Raw genomic sequence first — 18142 nt, 5'->3', positions numbered from 1 at the left:
ATTGCAATGTCTGTCCATAGCAGATGCTGGAGAAGCTGTGGAGCAAAGGGAACTCTCCTCCACGCTGAGTAGGAATGGGAGTTGGTACAGCCGGGATGGAAAAGAGTATGGAGGTTCGCGAAGGAACTAAACGTAGAAGTAGCCTATGGTTCAGCAGTCCCACTCCCAGGCATAGATCCACCCCCAGTACAAGCCAACAAGCTAGATGCCCCGTTTGGGCACATCGATCTGTGCGCGCGCTCGCATGCGCATGCGCGATCGCCTGCGAGGCTGGGGGTGGGGCGGGGGCTGGGGCTCTGGCTGGAGTCGGTGCAAGCCCCGGGATTGCCTGAGGCAAGCCAAAGGAGCCCCAGAGCGAGACGGGACGGCCGGTCCGGTCGTCTGGTTTCCTGAAAGCCGAATGCGAATGCGGAGGGGCTCGCGGGCCGCGGGGAGGCAACCCAGGTCTGCAGCGGGAGTCGGGGCCCCGGCCACCCACTCACTCCCCCCGCCCCGGGAGGGGCTGGGGCTGCGGGGGTGGCGGGGGGGCGAGGGGGGTGTGGGTCCAAGAATTGGGACGCGGGGCGGGGGCTAAAGGACCTCTTCTGGTAGGCAAAAAAGCCTCCAGCACCCGGAATTCCCAGGTGGTCTCCCATCCAAGATACTGAACAGGCCCGACCCTGCTTAGCTTCCGAGATCAGACGAGATCGGGCGCCTTCAGACCGATAGGGCCGGAGACGGCCGCGGCCGCCGCGGGGCGCCCTAAGAGCCTTGCGCTTCGCCTCCCTTTCGCTCTGACCTGCAGGTCGGGCCAACGGGCCGCCCCTCTCCTCCGGGGGCCGTGCTGTACTTGAGCCGCACGACCCGCGACCGCACTCCAGCCTGCTGACGCCGGCCCGGCCCCCGAACACCGCCAACACCAGACCAGCAACCGCCTGGCCGGGCCCGGGGGCCCGATGGGCTTCCAGGACCCCCCAGTGACCGGGAGGGCGTGCGTGCGTGCGCGCGGGGCCTGGGGGGTGGGCTGAGGGGTGCGGAGGTCTCGGCGCCCTCCCACCCCCGGCCACTCCAGACCCGGCCGCGCTGGCTGAGCGGGGCCTCCCCCCACCTCCCCCCCCCATCCCGTTCGCTGCTCAGGGCCGCGCGACCCCGGAGGTGTCGGTCTTCGGGGCCCGCCGCCTCCCGATCCCCGCGGCCCGGGGGCCTCTGAACCTCCTGCGGGCCTAGGCGCAGCGAATCTTGAGCGCCCAACTTGCCCGGCACCTGCCCGCTGCCCAAACCCACCGGGAGCCACGGAGGCGCGGTCGACCGGAGCGCCTCAGCCCCGCCCCTTTGCCCTACCGAGGCGCCCCCCTTGTCCCCACGCCGCCCGCCAAGCACCCGACCTTCCTGAGAGAGCAGACGAACCACAGGCAGGCACACAGACATACAGACAGACAGACAGACACACACACACACACACACACACACACACACACGAGTGTGGTCTTTGGAAATACTTCTGTTCGTAGTTGCTGGGTTGAGCCCAACTCTTATAGGACCCATGGAGTGCGGCCCATCAGGCTCCTCTGTCCGTGGCATTTCCCAGGCGAGAATACTGGAGTGGGTTGCCATTACCTTCTCCAGGGGATCTTCCCGACCCAGGGATCAAACCCGAGTCTCCTGCGGGCGGATGCCTTGCCATCTGAACCAGCACATTGCGAATTCCCTAGGCAAAATACAAAGAAAAGAGCTCGTGTGCTACTAAGTGGAAAGGTGATTGAAGAAACAGAAGGTGTCCTTTGTTGGTATCTTGGAATCTTTCTTTAGTTTTCGTTGATTTTTACTCTTAAGGCTACTTGAACAAGGCAAGAGAGAAACCCCAGAACTGAAAAGCAATTGACTTTTTTGAAAGAAACCTGTGCAGGTTAAGCACTCTTCGTTTTTGAGAGATGGTGAAATGCAAAATCTTGATTCAACACATATGACTTTGGTGAACTTTATTTCAAATCTCCATGATGAACCCCTAAGGCGTCCAGGAAGAAAGGAGTAGAGCGGGAGACAAAAAGAGCAACCTTTCCCCTTGGCGCCATCCCAACCAGCTGCTTAGTTCCTTCATCTCATGGACTACCATCTGGGCTTATCTGGTTTGTCTGATTCTTGTTTCGGGGCCCGTTTCTAGTCACAAGGCTGTCAAGAGTGGGGGGTGGGGTGGGGGGTGGGGGAAGCCCTTCTTTCCATTCCACATGAGACCCAGTGGACAATCCAGGCCCTGGCCACTGCATAGAGCGTGCAGCAACAATATCAACGGTGATGCTGGTTAACAACGCATATTCCTGGAATCCACTCCGTTGCCTACTGAGTGTGTGCGGTGGTGGTCTGGAACCTATACCTGGAAGCTTTCTTGATGGTTGCAAATGACACCAAAGTCCGAGGACGATGGAAGATCTTCACGTTTCTGCAAGAGCCACACACCTCCAGAAGGAACCGCAAGACTTGCCTGACATGGTCAAGGTCTAAGTATTGGACTACACGTCGGAAGGTCTCCACCTTTGCTATGGAAGTCAAACGATCTTTCTTGGAAATGAAAATGGATCACACTGAACGTTCACATTCTTCTAGAGCATTTGAAAAGCCCTAAACTGTAGAAATCTGCTGTACGAGTTCCTTGAAAGCAAGAACCCATACTGATGGATATGTCTTAATGCCTTAGATTGTGCCTTGAATATAGCGTACACATGAACCCAGGAAAGGAAAGAATGGAATCGCCAAATACACAAAGAGATCAAAAGTGCCGAGCCAAGTGACACCTTGAGGCTTCCAAGAACTTTTCTGTCTTTCACACGCTAAGTAAATCCTGAGCACCTACGATGAGCTGGGAGGCATGTAATAAGTTTCTGGAACTAGGAGGCGGAGAGAAGCAGACACAGAGTTCCTGCTTTCACTGAGACGAATCTAATGATACATCACAGGCAGATCCTTGGAGAACTTGTCGAGGGGCCTCTACCCTCACCAAAACCTGGGTGTCAGGGAAGGCTTTTCAGAGTAACCATTGCGTTGAGGTCCATAGGTGGAACCTACGTAAACCAGGGTTGAGATGCAGGAAGAATTTCAGGCAGGGAAAACAGCATCCTGGAAGTCTAGGTGACCAGGGAACCTTAGGACGTTCAAGAAATGAAAATGCCCTATGGGATGGAAGCCAAAGAGTGCAGAGGGCATTCCAGGGAAAAGACATCCGAGAAGAACGTGAGGAGCAGGCATGAAGGGAATTGGTCGTATCTTCAATATGATGGGAAAATACAAGAGCCGTTGGAGCAGGATGGTGACAGAATTGCATCTGCATTTCCAAACGGTCATCTTGCTCCACGTCACTAATGATTGGAGAGACTCAACTCCAAACGCCAAGGAGGGACCACTTCGCCCGAGTCCGATTGGGCCTCATTGCAATGTCTGTCCATAGCAGATGCTGGAGAAGCTGTGGAGCAAAGGGAACTCTCCTCCACGCTGAGTAGGAATGGGAGTTGGTACAGCCGGGATGGAAAAGAGTATGGAGGTTCGCGAAGGAACTAAACGTAGAAGTAGCCTATGGTTCAGCAGTCCCACTCCCAGGCATAGATCCACCCCCAGTACAAGCCAACAAGCTAGATGCCCCGTTTGGGCACATCGATCTGTGCGCGCGCTCGCATGCGCATGCGCGATCGCCTGCGAGGCTGGGGGTGGGGCGGGGGCTGGGGCTCTGGCTGGAGTCGGTGCAAGCCCCGGGATTGCCTGAGGCAAGCCAAAGGAGCCCCAGAGCGAGACGGGACGGCCGGTCCGGTCGTCTGGTTTCCTGAAAGCCGAATGCGAATGCGGAGGGGCTCGCGGGCCGCGGGGAGGCAACCCAGGTCTGCAGCGGGAGTCGGGGCCCCGGCCACCCACTCACTCCCCCCGCCCCGGGAGGGGCTGGGGCTGCGGGGGTGGCGGGGGGGCGAGGGGGGTGTGGGTCCAAGAATTGGGACGCGGGGCGGGGGCTAAAGGACCTCTTCTGGTAGGCAAAAAAGCCTCCAGCACCCGGAATTCCCAGGTGGTCTCCCATCCAAGATACTGAACAGGCCCGACCCTGCTTAGCTTCCGAGATCAGACGAGATCGGGCGCCTTCAGACCGATAGGGCCGGAGACGGCCGCGGCCGCCGCGGGGCGCCCTAAGAGCCTTGCGCTTCGCCTCCCTTTCGCTCTGACCTGCAGGTCGGGCCAACGGGCCGCCCCTCTCCTCCGGGGGCCGTGCTGTACTTGAGCCGCACGACCCGCGACCGCACTCCAGCCTGCTGACGCCGGCCCGGCCCCCGAACACCGCCAACACCAGACCAGCAACCGCCTGGCCGGGCCCGGGGGCCCGATGGGCTTCCAGGACCCCCCAGTGACCGGGAGGGCGTGCGTGCGTGCGCGCGGGGCCTGGGGGGTGGGCTGAGGGGTGCGGAGGTCTCGGCGCCCTCCCACCCCCGGCCACTCCAGACCCGGCCGCGCTGGCTGAGCGGGGCCTCCCCCCACCTCCCCCCCCCATCCCGTTCGCTGCTCAGGGCCGCGCGACCCCGGAGGTGTCGGTCTTCGGGGCCCGCCGCCTCCCGATCCCCGCGGCCCGGGGGCCTCTGAACCTCCTGCGGGCCTAGGCGCAGCGAATCTTGAGCGCCCAACTTGCCCGGCACCTGCCCGCTGCCCAAACCCACCGGGAGCCACGGAGGCGCGGTCGACCGGAGCGCCTCAGCCCCGCCCCTTTGCCCTACCGAGGCGCCCCCCTTGTCCCCACGCCGCCCGCCAAGCACCCGACCTTCCTGAGAGAGCAGACGAACCACAGGCAGGCACACAGACATACAGACAGACAGACAGACACACACACACACACACACACACACACACACACGAGTGTGGTCTTTGGAAATACTTCTGTTCGTAGTTGCTGGGTTGAGCCCAACTCTTATAGGACCCATGGAGTGCGGCCCATCAGGCTCCTCTGTCCGTGGCATTTCCCAGGCGAGAATACTGGAGTGGGTTGCCATTACCTTCTCCAGGGGATCTTCCCGACCCAGGGATCAAACCCGAGTCTCCTGCGGGCGGATGCCTTGCCATCTGAACCAGCACATTGCGAATTCCCTAGGCAAAATACAAAGAAAAGAGCTCGTGTGCTACTAAGTGGAAAGGTGATTGAAGAAACAGAAGGTGTCCTTTGTTGGTATCTTGGAATCTTTCTTTAGTTTTCGTTGATTTTTACTCTTAAGGCTACTTGAACAAGGCAAGAGAGAAACCCCAGAACTGAAAAGCAATTGACTTTTTTGAAAGAAACCTGTGCAGGTTAAGCACTCTTCGTTTTTGAGAGATGGTGAAATGCAAAATCTTGATTCAACACATATGACTTTGGTGAACTTTATTTCAAATCTCCATGATGAACCCCTAAGGCGTCCAGGAAGAAAGGAGTAGAGCGGGAGACAAAAAGAGCAACCTTTCCCCTTGGCGCCATCCCAACCAGCTGCTTAGTTCCTTCATCTCATGGACTACCATCTGGGCTTATCTGGTTTGTCTGATTCTTGTTTCGGGGCCCGTTTCTAGTCACAAGGCTGTCAAGAGTGGGGGGTGGGGTGGGGGGTGGGGGAAGCCCTTCTTTCCATTCCACATGAGACCCAGTGGACAATCCAGGCCCTGGCCACTGCATAGAGCGTGCAGCAACAATATCAACGGTGATGCTGGTTAACAACGCATATTCCTGGAATCCACTCCGTTGCCTACTGAGTGTGTGCGGTGGTGGTCTGGAACCTATACCTGGAAGCTTTCTTGATGGTTGCAAATGACACCAAAGTCCGAGGACGATGGAAGATCTTCACGTTTCTGCAAGAGCCACACACCTCCAGAAGGAACCGCAAGACTTGCCTGACATGGTCAAGGTCTAAGTATTGGACTACACGTCGGAAGGTCTCCACCTTTGCTATGGAAGTCAAACGATCTTTCTTGGAAATGAAAATGGATCACACTGAACGTTCACATTCTTCTAGAGCATTTGAAAAGCCCTAAACTGTAGAAATCTGCTGTACGAGTTCCTTGAAAGCAAGAACCCATACTGATGGATATGTCTTAATGCCTTAGATTGTGCCTTGAATATAGCGTACACATGAACCCAGGAAAGGAAAGAATGGAATCGCCAAATACACAAAGAGATCAAAAGTGCCGAGCCAAGTGACACCTTGAGGCTTCCAAGAACTTTTCTGTCTTTCACACGCTAAGTAAATCCTGAGCACCTACGATGAGCTGGGAGGCATGTAATAAGTTTCTGGAACTAGGAGGCGGAGAGAAGCAGACACAGAGTTCCTGCTTTCACTGAGACGAATCTAATGATACATCACAGGCAGATCCTTGGAGAACTTGTCGAGGGGCCTCTACCCTCACCAAAACCTGGGTGTCAGGGAAGGCTTTTCAGAGTAACCATTGCGTTGAGGTCCATAGGTGGAACCTACGTAAACCAGGGTTGAGATGCAGGAAGAATTTCAGGCAGGGAAAACAGCATCCTGGAAGTCTAGGTGACCAGGGAACCTTAGGACGTTCAAGAAATGAAAATGCCCTATGGGATGGAAGCCAAAGAGTGCAGAGGGCATTCCAGGGAAAAGACATCCGAGAAGAACGTGAGGAGCAGGCATGAAGGGAATTGGTCGTATCTTCAATATGATGGGAAAATACAAGAGCCGTTGGAGCAGGATGGTGACAGAATTGCATCTGCATTTCCAAACGGTCATCTTGCTCCACGTCACTAATGATTGGAGAGACTCAACTCCAAACGCCAAGGAGGGACCACTTCGCCCGAGTCCGATTGGGCCTCATTGCAATGTCTGTCCATAGCAGATGCTGGAGAAGCTGTGGAGCAAAGGGAACTCTCCTCCACGCTGAGTAGGAATGGGAGTTGGTACAGCCGGGATGGAAAAGAGTATGGAGGTTCGCGAAGGAACTAAACGTAGAAGTAGCCTATGGTTCAGCAGTCCCACTCCCAGGCATAGATCCACCCCCAGTACAAGCCAACAAGCTAGATGCCCCGTTTGGGCACATCGATCTGTGCGCGCGCTCGCATGCGCATGCGCGATCGCCTGCGAGGCTGGGGGTGGGGCGGGGGCTGGGGCTCTGGCTGGAGTCGGTGCAAGCCCCGGGATTGCCTGAGGCAAGCCAAAGGAGCCCCAGAGCGAGACGGGACGGCCGGTCCGGTCGTCTGGTTTCCTGAAAGCCGAATGCGAATGCGGAGGGGCTCGCGGGCCGCGGGGAGGCAACCCAGGTCTGCAGCGGGAGTCGGGGCCCCGGCCACCCACTCACTCCCCCCGCCCCGGGAGGGGCTGGGGCTGCGGGGGTGGCGGGGGGGCGAGGGGGGTGTGGGTCCAAGAATTGGGACGCGGGGCGGGGGCTAAAGGACCTCTTCTGGTAGGCAAAAAAGCCTCCAGCACCCGGAATTCCCAGGTGGTCTCCCATCCAAGATACTGAACAGGCCCGACCCTGCTTAGCTTCCGAGATCAGACGAGATCGGGCGCCTTCAGACCGATAGGGCCGGAGACGGCCGCGGCCGCCGCGGGGCGCCCTAAGAGCCTTGCGCTTCGCCTCCCTTTCGCTCTGACCTGCAGGTCGGGCCAACGGGCCGCCCCTCTCCTCCGGGGGCCGTGCTGTACTTGAGCCGCACGACCCGCGACCGCACTCCAGCCTGCTGACGCCGGCCCGGCCCCCGAACACCGCCAACACCAGACCAGCAACCGCCTGGCCGGGCCCGGGGGCCCGATGGGCTTCCAGGACCCCCCAGTGACCGGGAGGGCGTGCGTGCGTGCGCGCGGGGCCTGGGGGGTGGGCTGAGGGGTGCGGAGGTCTCGGCGCCCTCCCACCCCCGGCCACTCCAGACCCGGCCGCGCTGGCTGAGCGGGGCCTCCCCCCACCTCCCCCCCCCCATCCCGTTCGCTGCTCAGGGCCGCGCGACCCCGGAGGTGTCGGTCTTCGGGGCCCGCCGCCTCCCGATCCCCGCGGCCCGGGGGCCTCTGAACCTCCTGCGGGCCTAGGCGCAGCGAATCTTGAGCGCCCAACTTGCCCGGCACCTGCCCGCTGCCCAAACCCACCGGGAGCCACGGAGGCGCGGTCGACCGGAGCGCCTCAGCCCCGCCCCTTTGCCCTACCGAGGCGCCCCCCTTGTCCCCACGCCGCCCGCCAAGCACCCGACCTTCCTGAGAGAGCAGACGAACCACAGGCAGGCACACAGACAGACAGACAGACAGACAGACACACACACACACACACACACACACACACACGAGTGTGGTCTTTGGAAATACTTCTGTTCGTAGTTGCTGGGTTGAGCCCAACTCTTATAGGACCCATGGAGTGCGGCCCATCAGGCTTCTCTGTCCGTGGCATTTCCCAGGCGAGAATACTGGAGTGGGTTGCCATTACCTTCTCCAGGGGATCTTCCCGACCCAGGGATCAAACCCGAGTCTCCTGCGGGCGGATGCCTTGCCATCTGAACCAGCACATTGCGAATTCCCTAGGCAAAATACAAAGAAAAGAGCTCGTGTGCTACTAAGTGGAAAGGTGATTGAAGAAACAGAAGGTGTCCTTTGTTGGTATCTTGGAATCTTTCTTTAGTTTTCGTTGATTTTTACTCTTAAGGCTACTTGAACAAGGCAAGAGAGAAACCCCAGAACTGAAAAGCAATTGACTTTTTTGAAAGAAACCTGTGCAGGTTAAGCACTCTTCGTTTTTGAGAGATGGTGAAATGCAAAATCTTGATTCAACACATATGACTTTGGTGAACTTTATTTCAAATCTCCATGATGAACCCCTAAGGCGTCCAGGAAGAAAGGAGTAGAGCGGGAGACAAAAAGAGCAACCTTTCCCCTTGGCGCCATCCCAACCAGCTGCTTAGTTCCTTCATCTCATGGACTACCATCTGGGCTTATCTGGTTTGTCTGATTCTTGTTTCGGGGCCCGTTTCTAGTCACAAGGCTGTCAAGAGTGGGGGGTGGGGTGGGGGGTGGGGGAAGCCCTTCTTTCCATTCCACATGAGACCCAGTGGACAATCCAGGCCCTGGCCACTGCATAGAGCGTGCAGCAACAATATCAACGGTGATGCTGGTTAACAACGCATATTCCTGGAATCCACTCCGTTGCCTACTGAGTGTGTGCGGTGGTGGTCTGGAACCTATACCTGGAAGCTTTCTTGATGGTTGCAAATGACACCAAAGTCCGAGGACGATGGAAGATCTTCACGTTTCTGCAAGAGCCACACACCTCCAGAAGGAACCGCAAGACTTGCCTGACATGGTCAAGGTCTAAGTATTGGACTACACGTCGGAAGGTCTCCACCTTTGCTATGGAAGTCAAACGATCTTTCTTGGAAATGAAAATGGATCACACTGAACGTTCACATTCTTCTAGAGCATTTGAAAAGCCCTAAACTGTAGAAATCTGCTGTACGAGTTCCTTGAAAGCAAGAACCCATACTGATGGATATGTCTTAATGCCTTAGATTGTGCCTTGAATATAGCGTACACATGAACCCAGGAAAGGAAAGAATGGAATCGCCAAATACACAAAGAGATCAAAAGTGCCGAGCCAAGTGACACCTTGAGGCTTCCAAGAACTTTTCTGTCTTTCACACGCTAAGTAAATCCTGAGCACCTACGATGAGCTGGGAGGCATGTAATAAGTTTCTGGAACTAGGAGGCGGAGAGAAGCAGACACAGAGTTCCTGCTTTCACTGAGACGAATCTAATGATACATCACAGGCAGATCCTTGGAGAACTTGTCGAGGGGCCTCTACCCTCACCAAAACCTGGGTGTCAGGGAAGGCTTTTCAGAGTAACCATTGCGTTGAGGTCCATAGGTGGAACCTACGTAAACCAGGGTTGAGATGCAGGAAGAATTTCAGGCAGGGAAAACAGCATCCTGGAAGTCTAGGTGACCAGGGAAACTTAGGACGTTCAAGAAATGAAAATGCCCTATGGGATGGAAGCCAAAGAGTGCAGAGGGCATTCCAGGGAAAAGACATCCGAGAAGAACGTGAGGAGCAGGCATGAAGGGAATTGGTCGTATCTTCAATATGATGGGAAAATACAAGAGCCGTTGGAGCAGGATGGTGACAGAATTGCATCTGCATTTCCAAACGGTCATCTTGCTCCACGTCACTAATGATTGGAGAGACTCAACTCCAAACGCCAAGGAGGGACCACTTCGCCCGAGTCCGATTGGGCCTCATTGCAATGTCTGTCCATAGCAGATGCTGGAGAAGCTGTGGAGCAAAGGGAACTCTCCTCCACGCTGAGTAGGAATGGGAGTTGGTACAGCCGGGATGGAAAAGAGTATGGAGGTTCGCGAAGGAACTAAACGTAGAAGTAGCCTATGGTTCAGCAGTCCCACTCCCAGGCATAGATCCACCCCCAGTACAAGCCAACAAGCTAGATGCCCCGTTTGGGCACATCGATCTGTGCGCGCGCTCGCATGCGCATGCGCGATCGCCTGCGAGGCTGGGGGTGGGGCGGGGGCTGGGGCTCTGGCTGGAGTCGGTGCAAGCCCCGGGATTGCCTGAGGCAAGCCAAAGGAGCCCCAGAGCGAGACGGGACGGCCGGTCCGGTCGTCTGGTTTCCTGAAAGCCGAATGCGAATGCGGAGGGGCTCGCGGGCCGCGGGGAGGCAACCCAGGTCTGCAGCGGGAGTCGGGGCCCCGGCCACCCACTCACTCCCCCCGCCCCGGGAGGGGCTGGGGCTGCGGGGGTGGCGGGGGGGCGAGGGGGGTGTGGGTCCAAGAATTGGGACGCGGGGCGGGGGCTAAAGGACCTCTTCTGGTAGGCAAAAAAGCCTCCAGCACCCGGAATTCCCAGGTGGTCTCCCATCCAAGATACTGAACAGGCCCGACCCTGCTTAGCTTCCGAGATCAGACGAGATCGGGCGCCTTCAGACCGATAGGGCCGGAGACGGCCGCGGCCGCCGCGGGGCGCCCTAAGAGCCTTGCGCTTCGCCTCCCTTTCGCTCTGACCTGCAGGTCGGGCCAACGGGCCGCCCCTCTCCTCCGGGGGCCGTGCTGTACTTGAGCCGCACGACCCGCGACCGCACTCCAGCCTGCTGACGCCGGCCCGGCCCCCGAACACCGCCAACACCAGACCAGCAACCGCCTGGCCGGGCCCGGGGGCCCGATGGGCTTCCAGGACCCCCCAGTGACCGGGAGGGCGTGCGTGCGTGCGCGCGGGGCCTGGGGGGTGGGCTGAGGGGTGCGGAGGTCTCGGCGCCCTCCCACCCCCGGCCACTCCAGACCCGGCCGCGCTGGCTGAGCGGGGCCTCCCCCCACCTCCCCCCCCCCATCCCGTTCGCTGCTCAGGGCCGCGCGACCCCGGAGGTGTCGGTCTTCGGGGCCCGCCGCCTCCCGATCCCCGCGGCCCGGGGGCCTCTGAACCTCCTGCGGGCCTAGGCGCAGCGAATCTTGAGCGCCCAACTTGCCCGGCACCTGCCCGCTGCCCAAACCCACCGGGAGCCACGGAGGCGCGGTCGACCGGAGCGCCTCAGCCCCGCCCCTTTGCCCTACCGAGGCGCCCCCCTTGTCCCCACGCCGCCCGCCAAGCACCCGACCTTCCTGAGAGAGCAGACGAACCACAGGCAGGCACACAGACAGACAGACAGACAGACAGACACACACACACACACACACACACACACACACGAGTGTGGTCTTTGGAAATACTTCTGTTCGTAGTTGCTGGGTTGAGCCCAACTCTTATAGGACCCATGGAGTGCGGCCCATCAGGCTTCTCTGTCCGTGGCATTTCCCAGGCGAGAATACTGGAGTGGGTTGCCATTACCTTCTCCAGGGGATCTTCCCGACCCAGGGATCAAACCCGAGTCTCCTGCGGGCGGATGCCTTGCCATCTGAACCAGCACATTGCGAATTCCCTAGGCAAAATACAAAGAAAAGAGCTCGTGTGCTACTAAGTGGAAAGGTGATTGAAGAAACAGAAGGTGTCCTTTGTTGGTATCTTGGAATCTTTCTTTAGTTTTCGTTGATTTTTACTCTTAAGGCTACTTGAACAAGGCAAGAGAGAAACCCCAGAACTGAAAAGCAATTGACTTTTTTGAAAGAAACCTGTGCAGGTTAAGCACTCTTCGTTTTTGAGAGATGGTGAAATGCAAAATCTTGATTCAACACATATGACTTTGGTGAACTTTATTTCAAATCTCCATGATGAACCCCTAAGGCGTCCAGGAAGAAAGGAGTAGAGCGGGAGACAAAAAGAGCAACCTTTCCCCTTGGCGCCATCCCAACCAGCTGCTTAGTTCCTTCATCTCATGGACTACCATCTGGGCTTATCTGGTTTGTCTGATTCTTGTTTCGGGGCCCGTTTCTAGTCACAAGGCTGTCAAGAGTGGGGGGTGGGGTGGGGGGTGGGGGAAGCCCTTCTTTCCATTCCACATGAGACCCAGTGGACAATCCAGGCCCTGGCCACTGCATAGAGCGTGCAGCAACAATATCAACGGTGATGCTGGTTAACAACGCATATTCCTGGAATCCACTCCGTTGCCTACTGAGTGTGTGCGGTGGTGGTCTGGAACCTATACCTGGAAGCTTTCTTGATGGTTGCAAATGACACCAAAGTCCGAGGACGATGGAAGATCTTCACGTTTCTGCAAGAGCCACACACCTCCAGAAGGAACCGCAAGACTTGCCTGACATGGTCAAGGTCTAAGTATTGGACTACACGTCGGAAGGTCTCCACCTTTGCTATGGAAGTCAAACGATCTTTCTTGGAAATGAAAATGGATCACACTGAACGTTCACATTCTTCTAGAGCATTTGAAAAGCCCTAAACTGTAGAAATCTGCTGTACGAGTTCCTTGAAAGCAAGAACCCATACTGATGGATATGTCTTAATGCCTTAGATTGTGCCTTGAATATAGCGTACACATGAACCCAGGAAAGGAAAGAATGGAATCGCCAAATACACAAAGAGATCAAAAGTGCCGAGCCAAGTGACACCTTGAGGCTTCCAAGAACTTTTCTGTCTTTCACACGCTAAGTAAATCCTGAGCACCTACGATGAGCTGGGAGGCATGTAATAAGTTTCTGGAACTAGGAGGCGGAGAGAAGCAGACACAGAGTTCCTGCTTTCACTGAGACGAATCTAATGATACATCACAGGCAGATCCTTGGAGAACTTGTCGAGGGGCCTCTACCCTCACCAAAACCTGGGTGTCAGGGAAGGCTTTTCAGAGTAACCATTGCGTTGAGGTCCATAGGTGGAACCTACGTAAACCAGGGTTGAGATGCAGGAAGAATTTCAGGCAGGGAAAACAGCATCCTGGAAGTCTAGGTGACCAGGGAACCTTAGGACGTTCAAGAAATGAAAATGCCCTATGGGATGGAAGCCAAAGAGTGCAGAGGGCATTCCAGGGAAAAGACATCCGAGAAGAACGTGAGGAGCAGGCATGAAGGGAATTGGTCGTATCTTCAATATGATGGGAAAATACAAGAGCCGTTGGAGCAGGATGGTGACAGAATTGCATCTGCATTTCCAAACGGTCATCTTGCTCCACGTCACTAATGATTGGAGAGACTCAACTCCAAACGCCAAGGAGGGACCACTTCGCCCGAGTCCGATTGGGCCTCATTGCAATGTCTGTCCATAGCAGATGCTGGAGAAGCTGTGGAGCAAAGGGAACTCTCCTCCACGCTGAGTAGGAATGGGAGTTGGTACAGCCGGGATGGAAAAGAGTATGGAGGTTCGCGAAGGAACTAAACGTAGAAGTAGCCTATGGTTCAGCAGTCCCACTCCCAGGCATAGATCCACCCCCAGTACAAGCCAACAAGCTAGATGCCCCGTTTGGGCACATCGATCTGTGCGCGCGCTCGCATGCGCATGCGCGATCGCCTGCGAGGCTGGGGGTGGGGCGGGGGCTGGGGCTCTGGCTGGAGTCGGTGCAAGCCCCGGGATTGCCTGAGGCAAGCCAAAGGAGCCCCAGAGGGAGACGGGACGGCCGGTCCGGTCGTCTGGTTTCCTGAAAGCCGAATGCGAATGCGGAGGGGCTCGCGGGCCGCGGGGAGGCAACCCAGGTCTGCAGCGGGAGTCGGGGCCCCGGCCACCCACTCACTCCCCCCGCCCCGGGAGGGGCTGGGGCTGCGGGGGTGGCGGGGGGGCGAGGGGGGTGTGGGTCCAAGAATTGGGACGCGGGGCGGGGGCTAAAGGACCTCTTCTGGTAGGCAAAAAAGCCTCCAGCACCCGGAATTCCCAGGTGGTCTCCCATCCAAGATACTGAACAGGCCCGACCCTGCTTAGCTTCCGAGATCAGACGAGATCGGGCGCCTTCAGACCGATAGGGCCGGAGACGGCCGCGGCCGCCGCGGGGCGCCCTAAGAGCCTTGCGCTTCGCCTCCCTTTCGCTCTGACCTGCAGGTCGGGCCAACGGGCCGCCCCTCTCCTCGGGGGGCCGTGCTGTACTTGAGCCGCACGACCCGCGACCGCACTCCAGCCTGCTGACGCCGGCCCGGCCCCCGAACACCGCCAACACCAGACCAGCAACCGCCTGGCCGGGCCCGGGGGCCCGATGGGCTTCCAGGACCCCCCAGTGACCGGGAGGGCGTGCGTGCGTGCGCGCGGGGCCTGGGGGGTGGGCTGAGGGGTGCGGAGGTCTCGGCGCCCTCCCACCCCCGGCCACTCCAGACCCGGCCGCGCTGGCTGAGCGGGGCCTCCCCCCACCTCCCCCCCCCATCCCGTTCGCTGCTCAGGGCCGCGCGACCCCGGAGGTGTCGGTCTTCGGGGCCCGCCGCCTCCCGATCCCCGCGGCCCGGGGGCCTCTGAACCTCCTGCGGGCCTAGGCGCAGCGAATCTTGAGCGCCCAACTTGCCCGGCACCTGCCCGCTGCCCAAACCCACCGGGAGCCACGGAGGCGCGGTCGACCGGAGCGCCTCAGCCCCGCCCCTTTGCCCTACCGAGGCGCCCCCCTTGTCCCCACGCCGCCCGCCAAGCACCCGACCTTCCTGAGAGAGCAGACGAACCACAGGCAGGCACACAGACAGACAGACAGACAGACACACACACACACACACACACACACACGAGTGTGGTCTTTGGAAATACTTCTGTTCGTAGTTGCTGGGTTGAGCCCAACTCTTATAGGACCCATGGAGTGCGGCCCATCAGGCTCCTCTGTCCGTGGCATTTCCCAGGCGAGAATACTGGAGTGGGTTGCCATTACCTTCTCCAGGGGATCTTCCCGACCCAGGGATCAAACCCGAGTCTCCTGCGGGCGGATGCCTTGCCATCTGAACCAGCACATTGCGAATTCCCTAGGCAAAATACAAAGAAAAGAGCTCGTGTGCTACTAAGTGGAAAGGTGATTGAAGAAACAGAAGGTGTCCTTTGTTGGTATCTTGGAATCTTTCTTTAGTTTTCGTTGATTTTTACTCTTAAGGCTACTTGAACAAGGCAAGAGAGAAACCCCAGAACTGAAAAGCAATTGACTTTTTTGAAAGAAACCTGTGCAGGTTAAGCACTCTTCGTTTTTGAGAGATGGTGAAATGCAAAATCTTGATTCAACACATATGACTTTGGTGAACTTTATTTCAAATCTCCATGATGAACCCCTAAGGCGTCCAGGAAGAAAGGAGTAGAGCGGGAGACAAAAAGAGCAACCTTTCCCCTTGGCGCCATCCCAACCAGCTGCTTAGTTCCTTCATCTCATGGACTACCATCTGGGCTTATCTGGTTTGTCTGATTCTTGTTTCGGGGCCCGTTTCTAGTCACAAGGCTGTCAAGAGTGGGGGGTGGGGTGGGGGGTGGGGGAAGCCCTTCTTTCCATTCCACATGAGACCCAGTGGACAATCCAGGCCCTGGCCACTGCATAGAGCGTGCAGCAACAATATCAACGGTGATGCTGGTTAACAACGCATATTCCTGGAATCCACTCCGTTGCCTACTGAGTGTGTGCGGTGGTGGTCTGGAACCTATACCTGGAAGCTTTCTTGATGGTTGCAAATGACACCAAAGTCCGAGGACGATGGAAGATCTTCACGTTTCTGCAAGAGCACACACCTCCAGAAGGAACCGCAAGACTTGCCTGACATGGTCAAGGTCTAAGTATTGGACTACACGTCGGAAGGTCTCCACCTTTGCTATGGAAGTCAAACGATCTTTCTTGGAAATGAAAATGGATCACACTGAACGTTCACATCCCTCTAGAGCATTTGAAAAGCCCTAAACTGTAGAAATCTGCTGTACGAGTTCCTTGAAAGCAAGAACCCATACTGATGGATATGTCTTAATGCCTTAGATTGTGCCTTGAATATAGCGTACACATGAACCCAGGAAAGGAAAGAATGGAATCGCCAAATACACAAAGAGATCAAAAGTGCCGAGCCAAGTGACACCTTGAGGCTTCCAAGAACTTTTCTGTCTTTCACACGCTAAGTAAATCCTGAGCACCTACGATGAGCTGGGAGGCATGTAATAAGTTTCTGGAACTAGGAGGCGGAGAGAAGCAGACACAGAGTTCCTGCTTTCACTGAGACGAATCTAATGATACATCACAGGCAGATCCTTGGAGAACTTGTCGAGGGGCCTCTACCCTCACCAAAACCTGGGTGTCAGGGAAGGCTTTTCAGAGTAACCATTGCGTTGAGGTCCATAGGTGGAACCTACGTAAACCAGGGTTGAGATGCAGGAAGAATTTCAGGCAGGGAAAACAGCATCCTGGAAGTCTAGGTGACCAGGGAAACTTAGGACGTTCAAGAAATGAAAATGCCCTATGGGATGGAAGCCAAAGAGTGCAGAGGGCATTCCAGGGAAAAGACATCCGAGAAGAACGTGAGGAGCAGGCATGAAGGGAATTGGTCGTATCTTCAATATGATGGGAAAATACAAGAGCCGTTGGAGCAGGATGGTGACAGAATTGCATCTGCATTTCCAAACGGTCATCTTGCTCCACGTCACTAATGATTGGAGAGACTCAACTCCAAACGCCAAGGAGGGACCACTTCGCCCGAGTCCGATTGGGCCTCATTGCAATGTCTGTCCATAGCAGATGCTGGAGAAGCTGTGGAGCAAAGGGAACTCTCCTCCACGCTGAGTAGGAATGGGAGTTGGTACAGCCGGGATGGAAAAGAGTATGGAGGTTCGCGAAGGAACTAAACGTAGAAGTAGCCTATGGTTCAGCAGTCCCACTCCCAGGCATAGATCCACCCCCAGTACAAGCCAACAAGCTAGATGCCCCGTTTGGGCACATCGATCTGTGCGCGCGCTCGCATGCGCATGCGCGATCGCCTGCGAGGCTGGGGGTGGGGCGGGGGCTGGGGCTCTGGCTGGAGTCGGTGCAAGCCCCGGGATTGCCTGAGGCAAGCCAAAGGAGCCCCAGAGCGAGACGGGACGGCCGGTCCGGTCGTCTGGTTTCCTGAAAGCCGAATGCGAATGCGGAGGGGCTCGCGGGCCGCGGGGAGGCAACCCAGGTCTGCAGCGGGAGTCGGGGCCCCGGCCACCCACTCACTCCCCCCGCCCCGGGAGGGGCTGGGGCTGCGGGGGTGGCGGGGGGGGCGAGGGGGGTGTGGGTCCAAGAATTGGGACGCGGGGCGGGGGCTAAAGGACCTCTTCTGGTAGGCAAAAAAGCCTCCAGCACCCGGAATTCCCAGGTGGTCTCCCATCCAAGATACTGAACAGGCCCGACCCTGCTTAGCTTCCGAGATCAGACGAGATCGGGCGCCTTCAGGCCGATAGGGCCGGAGACGGCCGCGGCCGCCGCGGGGCGCCCTAAGAGCCTTGCGCTTCGCCTCCCTTTCGCTCTGACCTGCAGGTCGGGCCAACGGGCCGCCCCTCTCCTCCGGGGGCCGTGCTGTACTTGAGCCGCACGACCCGCGACCGCACTCCAGCCTGCTGACGCCGGCCCGGCCCCCGAACACCGCCAACACCAGACCAGCAACCGCCTGGCCGGGCCCGGGGGCCCGATGGGCTTCCAGGACCCCCCAGTGACCGGGAGGGCGTGCGTGCGTGCGCGCGGGGCCTGGGGGGTGGGCTGAGGGGTGCGGAGGTCTCGGCGCCCTCCCACCCCCGGCCACTCCAGACCCGGCCGCGCTGGCTGAGCGGGGCCTCCCCCCACCTCCCCCCCCCATCCCGTTCGCTGCTCAGGGCCGCGCGACCCCGGAGGTGTCGGTCTTCGGGGCCCGCCGCCTCCCG

General features: G+C 57.8%; 6 pseudogenes; all 6 read right to left on the bottom strand.

The window, feature by feature from the left end:
* Nucleotides 1-598: 598 nt before the first annotated feature.
* On the bottom strand, nucleotides 599-718 carry LOC129641003 (uncharacterized; annotated as a pseudogene).
* Nucleotides 719-3996: 3278 nt separating this feature from the next.
* Nucleotides 3997-4116, bottom strand: LOC129641002 (uncharacterized; annotated as a pseudogene).
* Nucleotides 4117-7394: 3278 nt separating this feature from the next.
* LOC129641001 (uncharacterized) lies at nucleotides 7395-7514 on the bottom strand (annotated as a pseudogene).
* A 3277-nt stretch (nucleotides 7515-10791) lies between these two features.
* Nucleotides 10792-10911, bottom strand: LOC129640999 (uncharacterized; annotated as a pseudogene).
* A 3277-nt stretch (nucleotides 10912-14188) lies between these two features.
* LOC129640998 (uncharacterized) lies at nucleotides 14189-14308 on the bottom strand (annotated as a pseudogene).
* A 3268-nt stretch (nucleotides 14309-17576) lies between these two features.
* LOC129640992 (uncharacterized) lies at nucleotides 17577-17696 on the bottom strand (annotated as a pseudogene).
* Nucleotides 17697-18142: the final 446 nt, after the last annotated feature.

This window comes from Bubalus kerabau, unplaced genomic scaffold (assembly GCF_029407905.1).
Source record: "Bubalus kerabau isolate K-KA32 ecotype Philippines breed swamp buffalo unplaced genomic scaffold, PCC_UOA_SB_1v2 scaffold_54, whole genome shotgun sequence".
NCBI classification, from domain to species: Eukaryota; Metazoa; Chordata; class Mammalia; order Artiodactyla; family Bovidae; genus Bubalus; species Bubalus kerabau.
Note: the sequence above shows the minus strand (reverse complement) of the source record. Positions and strands in the feature narration are given on the sequence as shown.